At 40.2% G+C, this 16,874-nt stretch overlaps 1 long non-coding RNA gene across 1 annotated transcript; it reads left to right on the top strand.

Annotated features, from left to right (window-relative positions):
- Positions 1–776: 776 nt before the first annotated feature.
- Positions 777–16,310, top strand: LOC135176270 (uncharacterized). The gene is made up of 5 exons (XR_010302586.1): positions 777–886; positions 2,563–2,729; positions 8,761–8,947; positions 13,427–13,463; positions 13,564–16,310. It is a non-coding gene; the product is annotated as an uncharacterized LOC135176270 (long non-coding RNA).
- The last annotated feature ends 564 nt before the right edge of the window (positions 16,311–16,874 follow it).

Genomic DNA, 16,874 nt, shown 5'->3' with positions numbered 1-16,874 from the left:
CATGTGACATGCTGGTTAAAAGGACGAGCCTTTGTAGTTTTGCAATGTTCCATTGTAATTTAGCACATAAACCCAGCGCAGTATTGGTGCAGCTGTTCATAAACTGATGATTGGAAAACCTTGTTCAGGGCAAGATAGAAAATGCTATATCGTAATTCTTAGCCTGAGTCTTGAAGATGCTTCTGGCAATGTGAAACCCTCCCTTTCCTTAAAAACATGATTACTTCAAATCCTCATTGTATGATGCTGCAGATGGAGACAGTACTAAGCATCTATTAGCAATTCAGATACACAGGGCTGAGGTTGAAGTTTTGATCTTTTATGCTCTCCAAGGATCTCTAAAGAGTATTTTTGGCCTGGAGGTTTTACACAGCTCTATTTTGTGAGAAATGCTGAGCTCCCATTTCCATTCTTTCTGCTTTGCTGAGGGTGGGGTTCTGAAAGCCACTACTGCAAATTTCAGTTGTAGCCTGTCTTTTTTGAAGTAGCTGCATTTTAAATACTTTGTGAGTTTAAAGTATTCTAATTTCCCCTGGAATATCAAGCACCTTCCTCTAACGGTAGCTGAGAGGAGACTAGCTTACACTTCACACACACTCCTCAACTCATGTGAAATCTCACACCTCAGGGTACCAGACCTGTTCGTACTGCTGACCTGGACATTAACCTCTTTACCAAGGAGCAGAAGAGTTTGGCCTGATGAGAGTTTTGAGATGTTTACTAGAAATCTGGGGTGTATAACTCAGTAACTGGATATCTTCATCTGTTGCAGCTGCCACCTTGCAGCTTGAATTGGGTAGATCCTGGGAACTTTTTTCTGTTCGTGATGTTCCAGAGAGCTGATGCCATGCAGGGAGAGCAAACTGAAGGGTCAAGAGGATGTCAGGTATGTGCTCACCTGAGGTGTTGCAGGTGTCCTGGAAAAGCCAAACAAAAATACTAGGATGCATCTGACATATTCCCACATTCCTAGCCCAGGCTTTGGAGAGGAGGAGCACCACTTTGTGGCATTTTAACACTGATCTTGAGAAGTCTGATGTTTGTCTGGCAGGTCTGTGTTGGTGGTTTGGAAATTTAATTTTCTTGTGCATTGGAAGTCTTCTTTTCTATATACTCCCAAGCTTTACCACGGTTGTTGAAATTCAGTATAAGACAGAGCTGTCCTTGCTGTTACTTACTAATAGGTGCTTGGTTTGGGATACAGCCATTGTGGAACAAGGTAAAAATATCAATTGACATATTGATCAGGGAAGGCAATATGTCACTCATGGACTTCTGCAGAGTGCAAAGAAATATGGGATGCATGATGCTCTCTGTTGCACTGTGTAAGAGATTAAAGATTGGGGCAGTTTGTTTGATTAATTCCAGTATAGCAGAGTCCATTGCTAGTATGTGACCAGAGGCACTGAGACAAAGGACGATCTTCAGAACGTGTTAGCCGCAGGGGATCAGGGGTGACTCTCACAAAGGTCACTGAAAAGGGTCCATCCCAGCTGGGTGGGTAAGTAATCTCCCTGCAGGAGACAGCAAGTGCTGCTTTTACATATGTGAGGCTCTTATTTGTTCATGATGTGACAGTGCAAAAAACAATCCCTTTTCCCGTCTTTTCTCTTTCTTGTTGAGTCATTGTAATTACTGAAAGCTAAATCTATTTTCCAACATTAACATATTGCATTGGGCTATCAGTATTCCAGTGTACTCTTTCATGTTCAGAATGTGGAAAGGGTTTGCTAGAAGATAACTTCCTGTATTTAATTATGTGGCTTATATGTACATGGTACTTTTCCCAAAATTGAAATTATAACCTCAGAAAGGATATTGTCAGGGTGCAGAATATGAAATGATATATTGCACTCTCACCTTGTAATTATTTTCCATTAATGAAAATCTTAAAAATAACAACAAAAGCACAGACAACCAACAAAAAAATTCAAAACAAACCCTTCCCCCCGGGGTAAAAACACACAAAAAGCCAAACCAAATCCCCCACCCAAATAATTAAATGATTATTCAACCATTTTGCCAGCAAATGTTCTCACTTCTGTGTATTTTGGTTTCTTTCTTACAATCAAAAAATGCATCTACAAAAAGTCTGTTGGTCCTTTTTATCTCTGCACAAGGCTGCCTGGAATGACCTCAGCATTTCCATACAAGCAGTAAAGAGCTGTTCTTTCCAGTGTCAGATGTGCTTTCTGGTCCAGGTATGGGAGTACATGCTGAGGTTCTATTACTGTGAATTGCATATTTATAACTTCTAAAGCACCTCTTTTCAGAAGCAAATTAAACTCTTTGGATGGGATTTGTAAAGTTACCGAGTTTCCTAAAATGCAGATCCACTCCAAATGGGACTTGAAAATATCCATTAGGACTCCAAGATACTTCTGAGAATGCAAGTTAGTACCTATTTGCATCTTTGGGCCAATTGTGGTCCTGAGTAATTTCTTGAGGATTGATTTAGGAACCACAGTCCGAGATGTGTCAGAAAACATGCAAATATATGCTGAAGAAGACCAGACATTAAAAGTGTGTGTTTCAATTTTTTTTTTTTCTTTTGGCTGACAGACCTAGACCATGCTTTGACTTCTGCAGTAGGTATATAGCTGGCTGAAGTTCAGTACCATGTTTCCTGTAGGATTTGTCTGGAAAATGATGGCCTTTACTGCTGGCACCAATGCATGAACGGAAGGTTTCTTAAAAGCTGCCTGGCACACCACCCTAAATCTTATAAGGTAATCACTCCACTGGTGAGCCTGTGCTTGCCTGGGCTCTCACAAGCAAGCGTCTTTAGACTCTCTGTTGTTATGATGTCTTAAATTGTCTGAGATTGTATTTCAGGCTACCATGTAAAGCCCTATATAACTGCTAAATACTCCCAGAAGTCTATTTGTCCTTAGTCCTTGCTGAAAAGTTGAGGAATCCCATTAACATGTTTTGTAGAAAAAAATATCCCATCTTTGCTTTTTTTCCCACCTCTGCTTTTTTTCCCACCTCTTTCCTTCTCAGTCAAGAGGAAACAAAACAGTGTTTTGATAACCAAGGTGCTGAGTACAGTCACAGGTTGGGCACCTTGTGTTTTTGGAGTTTTTGGCATTGCCAGGAGAAGAAATTTAGGATTATGAACAGCTTTAAGGTTCAGCTCTTTAGCGATAAGGCTGTCTACAAAGCTGCTGTTGCAGTATCTTTAAGAAAACTGAACTCTTGTGACCTGGTGTCTGGACTCAGAGTAAGGACTAAAGTTTTTTTAAGTTTCTCCTATTTTGATAAAATTTGGGGATATTGAAGGATGAATAACAGTCAGAGATTTGCATTCACTGTGTTTCATTGCAAGTATAGTCATTGTTAATAAGCCAACCTAGATCTGGTTCAGAAGCAGATTAGATCCCCTGAAGTAACAAGTACTTGTTAGAATTAATTTTAATTGTAAATTCTCAACACATGCAGATGTCCAACTTAGCAGCTAAGGCTTGTCCAGTGCCACAAAGCACAGGTGGGCAGCATCCACTGTTCAGCATCTGCCATGTACAGGTGATTATCTTGCAGCTGCTCTGAGTTACAGGTGAAGATGCAGTGTGGGAGAGCATCCTCACTGCTGTGCAGCAGCCAAGAGCAATCATCATCTGGCAGGTTGCCATGGAAGGCCAATATAGGCCTAAAATATGTCCTAGCTTGTCCAGGCATGTTTTCTGCTCTCCTTCCTTCTGCTGTTGGCAGAAGCAAGTGTGGGAAAGGAAGACAAAGGCCTGATGCCTTTGAGTCTCCATCTCCCAAACTTGTAACAGGCTCCCCGCACGTGTTCATACACTTGTTTGTGTTCTGCCCTAAAAGGGTAAAAGTAAGTCCTGACTTCACCTAATATGGTAAAGTTTGGCAAACTGCCATTCTGAGATTGGCTGATCTGTGGCCAAGGAGCCATTAGTTTCAGGCTACATTGATAAAAAGAGTTGAGCAGGTAAAACCAACATGCTCTGCCATTGCTTCTGCCTCATTGCTCTCTGCCTTTGCATGCCATGCTTTACCTGCTACATAATAACAAACCCTGATACTTTGGGTTTCTTTACCTGGAAACTGTCCTGCCTCACGTTTACCAGGGAATAGGCATTAAGTGCCTTCACATGATAGGCTCACTTAGCCAGCATGACATCATGCCAAGACTGCACATCCACAAGACATCCTGCCTGCACCTCTGCAAACCTCCATGCCAAGACTGGAGTCAAAGAGGAACCAGGATCAGGCCAGAGATCGTCTGCCTCTCTCCCAACACCCTGTTAGAGCCTGGGAAGATCTGGAGTTTTAACAGCTATCAAGACACTGACAGAACTCCCTTCAAGTGTTTGGGTACTGTCTGGAAACCATAGTTAGCCCCAGGAATCCAGAGATAGTATTTTGTGAGTAAATACTCAGAAGTCTCTTTGCAAAACTCTGTAAAATTCTAATTGAATCTAAGTCCCTTCTGCCTTAAGCAGAAAGGAGCTTAGGAGCTTCTCGAGTCCCTCTAGTGGGTAAGCAGTATAATCGACTGCAAGAACCTCTCCTTACAGTTCAATTAAGTTTAATGTTTGTTATATTATTGCTAGTTATTTCTTAAGTGTGCTAGAGTCTGCCTTTTCCTATGTGTAATTTTTTCATGACCATGCAAAGAACCTGATGAAAAGTAGGTAATGCAGCAAGATTGAATATGTCAAAATTAATAAATTATATTAACTTGGAAAAATAAATCCTGTCCATACTACAGTTACACAGGTCCACCTTCTGCCTCAATAGAAGGAGCCCTGTCTGAGAGCTCATGCTTTGACAAGACAAAGTTCATGTAATACAGAAACAATGAGCACAAATTCTGTTACGAAGAGTAATTTGGTGAAGATATTGAAACACTGAGCTGGGAGTTCTGATTTACTTGCATAGAGATAATTTGTGTTCCAGTCCAGTGAATGTAAGTCTGAGAGACTCACTGAAGAAGTATCAAATGGAGCACTTGCATGTTGGAATACACATTTGGTGGAGTGCAATGGGAAGATGACTCTTTGGTCACCAATATGGTTAGATGGTGAAATCCCCTTTATTTCCGTGATACAGTAACTTATATGCACTTCTAGCAAGAGGCGTGCTCAGCTTAAGATTGGTTACAGTCAGAGAGTCCAGAGTTACTTGTAAGGCATCAATAGGTCAGCATACCATAACAATCTGAGGGTCAGCCTCTGGGGCTGGCTAAACTCTGCCCACCTGCAGCTGCACTCCACCCCCTGCAGCTGCATGTGGGGGGAAGCTACCCTGTGCCTGCTATCTAAACTCCCAAGATGGATTCAAGGACATTCCCAGCACGGGTTGCTCATGTTTATAATTCTTGTGTGCTCTGCTAACAAGAATTTCTCCAACACTTGCAGAGACCTTTTTATAAGATCATAATTTTATTGATAAAAGACAAGAAAGCATCCTTGTGGATAGGTACACATAGGAATGGTGCCTTCTTTATGTACTGTTACAGAACAAATAAAAAATGATTGCCTGGAGTAGAATGAAAATCCTAATGGGAGAAAGATCCAATGAAAAGTGTGACATTCTTCTAGTGTTCAAAAGCCCTCTTAAGAGCGCACGTTGTTCTACAGCAACGTGTAAGCCACCCAGACTACTCAGATCAGCAGTGGGGAGATTCATGACCCTGCAAGAAAATTTATAATCATGACAAAAAAAGGAATGAAATCCCATTTCCCTCCTTTTTATGTATTTTATCTTGAATTGTACCTTATGTGACAGGACTGCAACTAATACCTCTTGTAAAAGAAAAGCCTTGTTAAATTGGTCTCATTATGGTTGCTGAAGTTGTGTGCTGCTGCTTGAAAGGGATTCCCCCCATTATCTGTGTTCGACATGTACTCCTAATCACCCAGGCCAATTCTGCTTTATCAAAAGGTCTGTCACATGAGGGAAGATGATATTTATTCTGCCGTGTACTATTAGTGTGAAAAATGTAGGTTGCGTTGGCAGACACATAACTCTCCATCACAAATGGCCACAGAGAGCATTTATTGAGGTGTCCCCTTTCTGCAAAGGTGATTCTAAATATAGCCCATTTCACCTTTCAGTAGAGGGGACACAGGGCTTTTTTAAAAGTCTCCATTTCAAGGGATATTTATGAAATTATATTTAAATAGACTGTGAGGAAATCTCACAGCAAGAAGTGTAAAGAGGCAAATTTTACATCAATTCTGCAATTTCCTTCACAATTTATTGATGAAGTTAATAAATCCACAACCCTACACATCTGCTTTGCTTTGGAAGTTTCTTAGGAGGTCACCGTGAGCCAGCAGTGTGCTCAGGCAACCCAGAAGGCAAATGGTGTCATAGGCTGTGTCAAGAGGAGTGAGGCCAGCAGGTCAAGAGAGGTGATTCTGCCCCTTTGCTCTGCTCCTGTGAGACCCTACTTCAAATACTGCATCCAGTTCTGGTGTTCCCACCATGAGAAGGACACAGAGCTGTTGGAATGAGTCCAGAGAAGGGCCATAAAGATGATCCAAGGACTGGAACACCTCTGCTATGAAGGTGCTGGGGGGGACCTTAGAGCTGCATTCCAATACCTGAAGGGATCCTACAGGAAGGCTGGAAAAGGACTTTTCCTAAGGGTGTCTAGCAATAGGACAAGGGAGATTGTTTTTTTAGACTGAGGGAGAGTAGGTTTAGACTGGATCTTAGGAAGAAGTTCTTCAGTATTCATGTGGTGAGACTCTGGAATAGGCTGCCCAGGGAGGGTGTGGATGCCTGGGGATGTTTGGGGCCAGGTTGGATGAGGCCTTGAGCAGCTGAATCTAGTTGAGAGGCATCCCTGTCCCTGGTGGTGAGGTTTGAATAGATGATCTCTAAGGTCCCTTCAAAACTAAGCTTTTCTATGAAATATTCTCCTTGGAGAGATATTAATATGTACCACAGGATTACCTTATTTGTTGAAAACTTTCTGAACACTTGTGTTTGTTTCCTATCAATGCTTAGTTTATCAGGAATACAGTTTTCTTCCTCTGTTTAAATAACTGTTCATAGAAAGCTGATGAGTTTTAGCAGAGGTGATACCACTTTGGTGTGTTTGGTTTAGCAACCCTAATGCACTAACACAAGGCTTAAGAGCATCACCCACAAAAAAATTGCACAGTCTGTTCAAAAGAAATATTTGTAGCTCCAGTGCTGCCTCATATGTTTGTATGATAAACCTCCTACCCCAGTCTGCAACCCAGATACTCTCTTATTACATATAAGAAATTTTGGGTAACAAGTAGATCCATACAAATTATGTATATATAACTATAGAAATCTTACAGGCTTATTTTTTATTTTTCATCCTTTTTCTTATATGTACAACATCTCTTATCAGGGAAGGATGATCCTTGTCCAGTAATACAAAGCATTTTCTGATTGAGGGAGAAAATGAGAACTGGGAGGAAGGGGAATTGATGGTCCTTATGCCAGCTTGTGGGAATGATGCTGCAACACCCTGATCAGCACCAATTGCTTGGAAAATTGTAATAGAGGGTATTAATGCTATCAGTTAGGATTTTTTTTAAATTAATATTAATTTTGACATTCAGGACTCTCTTGCCACCTGCCCAGTCATTTTTAATAATAATTGGTTCTGTGCAACGGTCATGAAAACATTACACAAAGGATTAACTGGATCTAGAACAAATAACTAGCAGTAATACAACATTAAACTCAACTGAACTGGAAGAGAGGTTCTTGCGGTCAATACACTGCTTGCCCACTAGATGGACTCAAGAGGCTCCTTTTTGTTTAAGGCAGAAAGCTTGCAGTTAGAGAACTTCTTATGTTTTTTCTAAGGATTTGCTAACGAGGCTTTGAGTCTTTACTCACAAAATATTATTTCCCAACTCATGGGGCTAAGTACAGTTTCCAGACGGTACCCAAAGCACATGGAGGGGTTGTTGTCAGTGTCTTCTTAGCCACTGAGGCATCTGATCTTCCCAGACTCTCAATGGAGGTGCTGGGATAGAAGCAGACAATCTCTGACCTGGTCCTGGTTCCTTCTGGCTCCAGACTCTATAGAGAGGCTTACAGAAGGGCAGGCTGGATGTCTTGTGAATGTGCAGTCTTGTCAGAAGACTGGCAGGTGTCACGCTGGCAAAGCAAGCCTATCGCATGGAGGCATTTGGCGCCGATTCCTGGTAAACTGGAAGCAGTTTCCAGGCAGACAAACCCAAAGCATTAAAGTTTGTTACTATGTAACAGGGCTAGCTTATAGTTTAGCAGAGCATGGCAGGATGCAACGAGGCAGTAACACTGCCAGAAGCAGAGAGCATGCTAAGCAGAAAGCAATGGCAGCAGCAAGCATATTGTCTCTACCTGCTTAACTCTTTTATCAAGTCTTTTATCAAGTCTAATGGGCCTTTGGACACAGATTAGCCAATCAGAATGGTGCTTTTCCAAGCTTAACCATATTATGTGAAATCAGGGCTTGCTTTTTACCTTTCAGGGCAGAACACAAAAAAATGTATAAACATGTGTGGGTACCCTGTAAACTAGTTTGGATGGACATGGAAGTACCAGGAGCCTTTTGTCTTCCTTTCCCACAGTTGCTTCTGCCAACAAGAGAAGGAGGGAGAGCAGGAAAACATGTCTGGGAAATGGTCAGGCCTATTTTGGCCTGTTTAGGCCTTCCACAATAAACATGACAGAAATGAAGTGCAAGGGTGTTATTGATTATAGGAGCCTTTCTTTGATTGTTTAAACTCTCATAACTCAGCATAATTTCTTTCTTAGATTACCATGAAATGGAGAGACTGCTTACCTGCATTTTGCAACAGACTCCCTCGTACTGCAGTGCTGAATACTGGCTGATACCTCAGACAGTGTAAACAAAGGCAGGAGAAAACAAGCATGCTTCCTCCCCTGAAGAGAGTATAGGCATGTGATTGCTGCAGAAGTAACTGCCACATCAAGGACAAAGGTGAGGGGTTGTAAGAAAATTGACTCTGAAAGAAAGCAGATACAGTCCTGCAAGTGCCTGGAAGAGGTTTTGCAGGAGGGCCCTTATGAGCCTCTTAGCCTTTCCTCTGTCTTGGGGCTGATGGATGAACCTCTGAGTGTCCAGGTATCAGATGTCACTATCCTGTTCATTGGAAAGTCTTATCTGCTAGTGAGGACCTTGAATTTATGATTTGTTCCACTGTGCAGAAAAGCTTCAGCTAGTTCAGTAACTCAGAAGTCATTGGTTTCCTTCTGACAGAGACAATCTGAGTCAGTGTGTTGATGTAAAGTCACTAAGCACTTTATTTCCTGTTGAGAAGGGAACTTTCCTTTTTTTCTTCCTCTCTTTCATCCTTTCCTAGTTGGAAGGTTTCTCTGGTCTCACACAAAGTAATAGAGGAATAGCTTTATTTTGCAAGTGAAGAGAAGATGCTGCACTAGAGTGATTTTAGTCTGACTGTTCTTAGGTGCAGTGTGTAGAACATTGAAATACCAGATGCTACATCAGTCAGTCAGATGAGAAATTATTGATATATTTTAGCCAGAACATCCAAAACAGGTGAAGCTAAAAGTGAAATGAGGTTTCTTATCTTATAGGTAATAATCTTTCCCTTTTGCAGGCACATCTTCCATGAGCTCCCAGTATTGTGTGTATATCTAACACCATGTAGCTTGCTTCATAACTAACAAGCTTAGTCTAATGCCATGTTTGTTTGTTCATACCTCCTTCAGATTTATTAGGTGATACATCCTGAAAGCCACTATGGGAAATCAGAAAGAAGGGAGCTAGTCTTGTGATAAATAATGTATTGAGAAGTTGATGCTTTTGCAGACATAAGTAATCAGACAAATAAACGTGACTGCAGACAACAGAACAGTCCTGGTGTGGTAGTCTCTGCCCCCTGAAGTTTAACTAGTGCCATTCACGTGAAGTTCCTGCATGTTTTGTAGAGCTGCTGCCTTGTACATGCAATGATCAGCCTATCAGCTGCATGCTGCTGCCTTGTACATGTAATGATGTGCCTGTCAGCTGCGTGGTGGCAGTCTGGATCAGCAGGAATTGCCCAGGCATTGCTGCGTTGAGAACAGTCAGTGGCTGTATCTCAATTTGTGGAAGGCAATTGCTCCTGGCTTCAGCAATGAACAATTCAGACCTCTTTTTTGTTATTTACAGTACTCTACAGAGAATAAGACACCCACATGAATTGCAGTTTGCATGAATTCTCAAAGCAAAATTCTGCTTGTGCTTTCACATTTTCATTCACTTCTATTGTACAATGTATTGTCTTAAGCACTCTGCAAGATGTGGCAGGAAGGATGAAGAAACACAGGGCTGCATTTACTGTAGTAAGTACATTTTCCCATTTTTAGTGACCTGAAGTTTCAAAAGCAAAAATCTAAGAACTGGCAAGGACAAGGAAAAAAATGAATTAACTGGGCTGAATGGGAAAGCAGTGGGTAGGTCATAGGTCCAGGCAGGCATGGTCTGGCGTTACATAGGAACTTTTGCACATAATTACCAAACAACAAGGGGCAAATTCTTTCCTCTGGGTCTTCCTAATCTGGAGGAAAGACTGAGGGTTAAAAAAACAACCCCTGTATATGCATAGATCAGAGTTGTGCATTATCTCGAACCCACAGGTCTGAAAATAAAACTTAAAAAGTCTTCTATTTAGAGATCTGGAAAACTGGGGAAGCAGAGGTGAATATCTCTGCTTGCCCTGAGGGCTGATTTCTCAAGGTGAGTGACACTGGGTCAGTTTTGGCTGGCTGTGGACGATGTCTGTTTCTTTAATAATTGCACAGAGACATCTCAATATTTTATCAAGGGAGTGAAATGAAACCAAAGGGCACTGGTTTATCTGAAAATACTGAGGAGAAATATTTGTGTTGCAAATGTTAGACTGTAGGAGTCAGGCTGGTATTTTGCCAGAAAAGATGATTTGGGGGAATTCTGTGGATGTTTCAAGAGATTATAAACAAAAGCTGCCTGGCAAAAGGTGTGAAATACAGTGGTTTTGTCTTCTAAAATAGACTTACTTAAAAAATATTTCAGATAGGTGAACAATTGAACAGTACAAAGGGTGGGAAGGGAGCACATGTTCTTCCTATATATATGTAAGTGTATACCTTCTGCTGCACTTTTAGAAAGAACTCAGAGAAATTTGGCTTCATCTTATCTACATATTCCTCATAGATAGATGTCCTCAGCTGACTAGCTGCTAAATTGATAACTGCTCTAGAAACGATGTCCTTACACTTCAATATCACAAAGGCCTTCTGTTTGAATTCCTTATAGATAAGGAGAAATAGAAGGCATCCCAGCGTGAACAAGAGAAGAAAATGGGATGCACGTGTGTGTGAAGTTAAACATGTGTAAGTGCTCAAAGTACTGCAGCCTGCACTAACAAAAGTTACAGATTTGGTTATTTTCAACTCCTTTTTCACTCAAAATCATTGATGAATGGATTTGTATTCACAATTAGAAATAGATTTTGGTTTACAGTTTGGTTCATTATTTTCAACTACTTTTTCACTCAAAAACATTGATGAATGGATTTGTATTCACAATTAGAAATAGATTTTGGTTTAGAGTTTGATTCAAATGACATAAACTATACTTGTAGAGCAAACAGAACAAACTATTATGCTGGAAAACTGCTCCGTATCTGCCTGAGTCTTCTCCCAGTTTCTCTTAGTTATTACAGGCAGCTTGAAATGCCTTCCTTTATTTGTGCTTACGTAGAATGCCTGCCTTGTACCCATATTTTCTGTCCTTTAGATTATACTATAGTAAAGAAGTATGCAAGTCAAATGTGATTTTGGCAATGTATTGAAGTTATTTTGGGAATAAACTTGTTCTTAATTTTCTAATAATAGTAATATTTTTATAACTTCTTTTCCTTTTTTTTCCCCTGGAAGTCATTATTAATCAAAAAATGGACTTTTGTGTTTCTCCAAATTGGTAGCTCAGTGCCTTTTTACTGACTCTAAGCCTAAACTTCAGCAAGTGTGTGATCCAGTATGCTGGAAAAATCCTTTGTCTGTAGCAAAACCTTATGAAATTGTAGATCAAAAGAATTTTCCTGTCTTACAAGGACTGTGGTACTATTCATGGGCTAAAAATGATTGTCAAAGTAATAAAACAACTACTGTTGTCAGGGAAAGATTAAAAGCAGCAGCTGGATTGTACACAGTCAACTTTAAAATCTTTCTCTAAGAAGGTAGGTGCTTTAGAAAATGATCTGGCTTTTCAGTTGATTTGCCATGATCGACAGCCCCACAAAATGGCTACTGACACAGGAACTTGCAAAAGAAAGAAGCCTTTTTTTTTTTCCCTTCCCTGTAAAGAGAATATTCTGCTTCTTGCCTTCTCCCAAATTGGGCTCTGCACTTGGAAGTGAGATGTAATACAATGTCATGGTGATGATGGGTGCCAGCCTTTTTCTGTGTTTTATCCAATTTACCTATCCTCTTTTTTTTTCTGAAGTCATTCTTGCTGTCAGTTTTCTGCAGCTTGTGTTTTAACCTGTGTTCTTTGCACTAGCTTAGTTTTGTTCCTAGAGTTCATCTGTACGTTTTGCAGTTCTCCTTAAATTCAATATACTGCAACATCAGTTTCCATGTAATTTTTCCACCATCATAATCAGCAGGAGCAGTACCAAATGTAACCTCCATTCAGGTTTTACCCTTATCCCAGGCATTAAGGACTGATTTTTTAAAAAATTATTTCCAAGCTTCTAGTCATCCTGCTCCTCAGATTAGAATCTCTGCAATTTATGCAAGGTCAGTGTTAATTGTTTCTTTAATCAATGTATTTAGATTTTCATTAATCAATATATTTAAATTCCTGTTATCTTTCTTATTTCTAGTCATCAAGACTTTCCTTTTCTACTGAATGAAGTAGGCTTGTCTGTAGTACAAGAGTTGGCTATCTGCCTTCTACTTGTTGATTCAGATTATGCTAGTCTTCAGCATTTTTCAATGCCTTTTTGATTTTTATTTGTTTCTTAACCTTTTCCCTGAAATACTTCTGATTATGTAAGTAGTTAACTTGCAGGATAGTTTATCATTGGCAATAAACCCTTTTCTTCTACCTAGCATCTGATTCCAGCCTTCCTGGACTATCAGATTGTAACTCTGAGGTCTGCATTCCACTGTGAACATCACAGTACCTCTCCTCACCTCTGCTTGGCCAGGATAACAAATGTAAAACCTGTTTGTGCTATTTTCCCTTAGGGTTATGTGCAATGGAGTTATGAAATGGACAGCTTTGTTTCACTACATCTTTTTTTTCCATGCTCTGGTCTTAAAACCATATATCTGTTTGGCTTTTGTGGGTCTAAGAATGCCTATGTGTTGTATAATTTGCCACAGCTCAAATTTGTTAAAGGTGGCTGTGCCAGACCTGTGATGTGTCTGGTTTGTAAACATGTACATTTTCTTCTTGTCCATTCAGATGGTGAGCTTGGAACATAATGCTCTGCAGTTATCAGGTAACATCAGCAATGTTCTTCATATCTGTGCTGAGGACAGACAGCTTCAGCTGGGAACCACAAATTACTGTCCTTTCTATTGTTGCTTTTTTTTCTCCAGTGCCCTGCCTGAAAAGCACAAGCTCCTACAGTAGATGACAGATTAACTGATTGAGAAGAAATGGTGTGCTGAGATGTTACTGAGTAGAAGAGGTGCTGGATGCAGCTGCTGGCACAATGGCAGGCAGTGTGGTCCAGTTACCCTGTTTATGAACTCCTTTTACCCAAATCTTTAAGCACCACCATCTGAATGCCTTCAGCTTCCTTTTGGGCTCAAGCTCTAATAGCAGCATCAAACCTCACCCTTGCTGACTGTGGACCTTGAAAAAGAAAAGGATGATGTCTGATGTTTTTTTCAGATCTTTCTGAAGGAGAAATACAGATAAAAGCAAAGCTCTTTGTGACTGATTTTTTCACTATCTGCTTGAAAGGCGGTGGGTCAGAATTAAGGCATTTTTGCTGTGGAGGAAATGTGTGGGCTGTTGGCTGCAAGCCAGTAGCCACTAACATCCCTGCTGCACTAGGAACACTTGAATGAAGTGGGCGTCAACCTCGGGAGAGCGGGCAGCACTACCTACCTCAGAGGAAAGTCTCCTCATTGAGGTTCAAGGAGTAAAAATATTGAATGGGGATAAACTAGTCTGGTAGATTTTTCTGAGGGGGACAGTGAAAATGCAAAAATCATCATCGAGTCCTCTAAGGTTCTGTGCCTGTCAGGTCCTATTCATTCTGCTGGAGAAGAAATCCGTGCAGTCCTCGACTTCTCTCACAATTTTAAAGTTTCTTCTTTTAATTCTGTTTTCTCAACACAAAGAACAATGAAATAACACCCAGAAACTTTTAGTCAGTAGTTTGTGCTACAGCCACTCTTTTGGTACCCTTTTTCAAATCCAGCGTAGAGATCTGAAGTGCGTCAAATGATTCCTAGGATAGAATTTATTAAGATACTCATCCTGTCTGTGTCCAGCTGAATGGCCACTGGGAAAAATAACAATGATTTCTAGAGTTCCTTTGTACCACTAAATTCTGACTATGAAGGACCAAACAGAATACTCTCAGTGTCACCCTCCTCATTTTTACCTGCCCTAGTTACAGAGTTAAGTCATCTTACTGAGTCTGTCATCAACTCTAGCCAGTATAAATATGAGGATGTATTTCTTGAATCAAGTCCACCATCAAAACTTCATACCTATGAAATAGATTTTCTTTCCACCTCCAGCAATGTTATATGCAAGCAATACCTTTCTATGTGTCTGAAACTACAGATCTGTTCTCAGCATGTGTAAGGGAAAGGAGCTTCCATGCTTATGTGTGGCGTCATTGAATTATTACATTCGTTTTTTCAAACAAGAAAATGACAGTGATGGAAAAAGGGAATAAAGTGTTTTGTCTAAGTGTTGTTAGTGGACAAATATGGCTATATAAAGACAGAATGGCCAGAATAGAGCATCACAAATACTTTAAAAAGCTGCTCTTCTCTCATGGGAAATAAAGAGAACCTGGACAAGTGACGAAACAACTTTCATGAAAATCTTGATGTTTACATGGTAGCAATTTAGGTTTGGTGTACCATTGTGCATGTCAGCTCAACAGTGGTCTAATCTGAGTTTAGAGAAAGCTAGAGGCTAGAGAATTCAAAATGACAGCTGACAAAGATGAGAAAAGTGAGTCTAAAAAGGATTTGGTAAAACCAGGCCCATGATCTGCAGCAGGTCTACTAAAGCAAATAAGGTAATTATAATTACTTCGCTTTTAGACAACTTGCCTTTCAAATTCTGGTTTTGGAAATGACCTGTTACAATATCCTTGTGGACAATTGGCTTGCAGTGTCCTATCTCCTGGGCAAAAAGCTTGGGGAACTGAGGAAATAGTAACTCAACGGCTGTATAGTTCCTGTGGCTGATAAATTGGAAATCACCAAACAAGCAACAGAGTAGGTCCAGGGATATTGGTGGGTAGTATCTGATATGACTGAATTCTGTAATTTCAGAAAGAGAAATGTACTTGCTAGAGTGAAAAATAATTGCTGGACTTCTAATGGGTTGGAAAAGTGAATTAGAGCTGCAGCTTGAAAAAAGAGGATGAGGAACATGAAGACAGCAGAGCCCATTAAACAGTGGCTGGAGTGTGAATTGCAATTGCCGTGCTAAGTGTGGACGTCTATGAGAAGACACAGATGAAAGCCAAGGAGTGAGATGAGGAGAAAGACCTAGAAGAAAGCTTAATGGCAGCAACATAGGACGGAGAGAAGGAATAGTGCAGAGAAGGTTTGGATGCACTACTGGAAGATGCTTCAGCTAGAAAAATGGTCTAAGGTGTAAAATACTCAGGGAAGTGGAAGAATGCAACTCTAATGTCTTCTAATATGAAGAACCTTTTTTTTTCTCAGATCCTTGGAGCAAGCAGCAAGTGAAAAAATCCGCAAAATAAATGTTTGAAGTAACTACACTTTCTGCTCTGAGAGAAAAGTTTAAAATGTCTAACTTATTTTTATGGAGAGAAAGAAAATGTGCCAGAGGGCTGAGAGTTCTTAAGACCAAGTTATAAACCTTTGAAAATAGGATTTTATAATGGAAATGCAGAGATGATTAACTATTGCAAGCACCTCTAAGAGTGACACCTCTATAGTAAATTACATTCAAATTAATATAAAACTGTAAAGATTCCCTGACAGCTTTGATTATGTAAGTTGATTTTAGTAGTTAAATGTTGACTTTTTATAATGCATTCTCTAAATATTATACTGAATGCTGCATCATATATAACAATTACCATGTCAGAGTGCTATTTTGTGTAAATTAAATTATTGACAGCAATATAATTTTGTATTCACTTTATTATTTTGATTCATTTTTCTGTCAAAATATACAATGACTCTTCACTAGATTTAGAAACCAGAAAAACTCTTTAGATGGTGAAGTATTATTCTCCATACATTATTTTTCCTTAGCCTGTAATGAGGTTGGGGGGATGGGGGGGGAGGAGAGGAGGGAAGCAACATTTCATTCCTTCTCTGACATCGTACGTGTTTTTAGACACGTTGTCAACTTTAAATTGTGCTACGATAACTGTGCTTATCAGAAAGCCTGCAGAGTCCATGGCAGCCCTGGTCAGCCTCCCTTGGCCTGCCATAGACCTGGTGGTTTTAGTGTGCTCCAGCACAAGCACTGTCCTGAATGTCAGGACAGGATTTATGATGATGATTGTTCAACCTAGCTTTAAGGAAGGTCCCTTGTACATCACAGAGTGAGTACTTCCTCTTCTTTGATGTTTCTTATGGATAAAAGTGTAAGACTGCATCTGTTCAGTGGTTTTCTCCATGTCTTTTCTTCCCATGTTCTTTGTGGGTTCCTGCAACCTGTCTCTCCTTGC

This window comes from Pogoniulus pusillus, chromosome 6, assembly GCF_015220805.1.
Source record: "Pogoniulus pusillus isolate bPogPus1 chromosome 6, bPogPus1.pri, whole genome shotgun sequence".
NCBI lineage: Eukaryota > Metazoa > Chordata > Aves > Piciformes > Lybiidae > Pogoniulus > Pogoniulus pusillus.
The sequence above is the reverse complement of the archived record's forward strand: the minus strand, read 5'-3'. Positions and strand labels throughout refer to the sequence as shown.